The 806-nt window shown below is 35.0% G+C and overlaps 1 long non-coding RNA gene across 1 annotated transcript; it reads left to right on the top strand.

The window, feature by feature from the left end:
* Positions 1-61: 61 nt before the first annotated feature.
* LOC111787043 lies at positions 62-401 on the top strand. Its single transcript, XR_002813877.1, has 2 exons — positions 62-216; positions 313-401. It is a non-coding gene; the product is annotated as an uncharacterized LOC111787043 (long non-coding RNA).
* The last annotated feature ends 405 nt before the right edge of the window (positions 402-806 follow it).

Here is an 806-nt window from a genome sequence, read left to right as displayed (position 1 = left end):
TTTTTTTTTTTTTTTTTTTTTTTTTTTTTTTTTGAGGTCAATGAAGGTTTGAAGTTTGGGGATTGAGGAATCTTTTCATTGAAAAATATCATGGAAAACTGGTGAAATGTTAAGTTTTCTTCTGACCTTTTTCTTTTATTACAGTGGCAAACATGGAACTCTTCTAAATGATAAGAGAGTCCTGCACGACTGTAGAGTAGACCCTCTCTTTGTTGGGTATGTTTCGATATTTCTTCCCCCCCACCCCCCCTTCTCAATATTCTTGAACTGAGTAATTGACTGTTCATTCATTTTCTTTTTTATGGATTAAAGGTATGCAAAGCCATGGTTGGATCTTGACAACGACAATTCGTATTGCCTCTTTTTTCCTTACTCGCCGGAGCACTTGGCACATTCAGCCCCCAAGTCGAAGGCCATGAGACCAGATATATCTGTTACTATTTATGCTTCATCTCGAGAAGGCAGCCAAATTTCTGGATCTGCTTCTGCACTTTTTATTGGGGGCTTCTCTGTTATGGAGATGGGCAAGGTAATTCAATCATTAATAAACACCTGCATTGTATTTATCAGGAAACTGAACCTGTATAATTTTATCCGGATGTTTCTTCCAGTCACAAATTGATGTCCATATTAAGCTCGTAAATATGGGCATCAACATAAGAAATTAGTCATTTAAGTTCTTTTCTTTCTTTCCTAGAACTGATGATTTTGGATAATGTGACAAAGATTTTTGTCAATTTTAGCTTGTTTAAATCATTTGCTATCTCCATGAGAAGGTATTTTTAAAACTCTTTTTCAAAATAATA

This window comes from Cucurbita pepo, unplaced genomic scaffold (assembly GCF_002806865.2).
Source record: "Cucurbita pepo subsp. pepo cultivar mu-cu-16 unplaced genomic scaffold, ASM280686v2 Cp4.1_scaffold004496, whole genome shotgun sequence".
NCBI lineage: Eukaryota > Viridiplantae > Streptophyta > Magnoliopsida > Cucurbitales > Cucurbitaceae > Cucurbita > Cucurbita pepo.
This window is presented reverse-complemented; position numbering and strand designations above follow the sequence as displayed.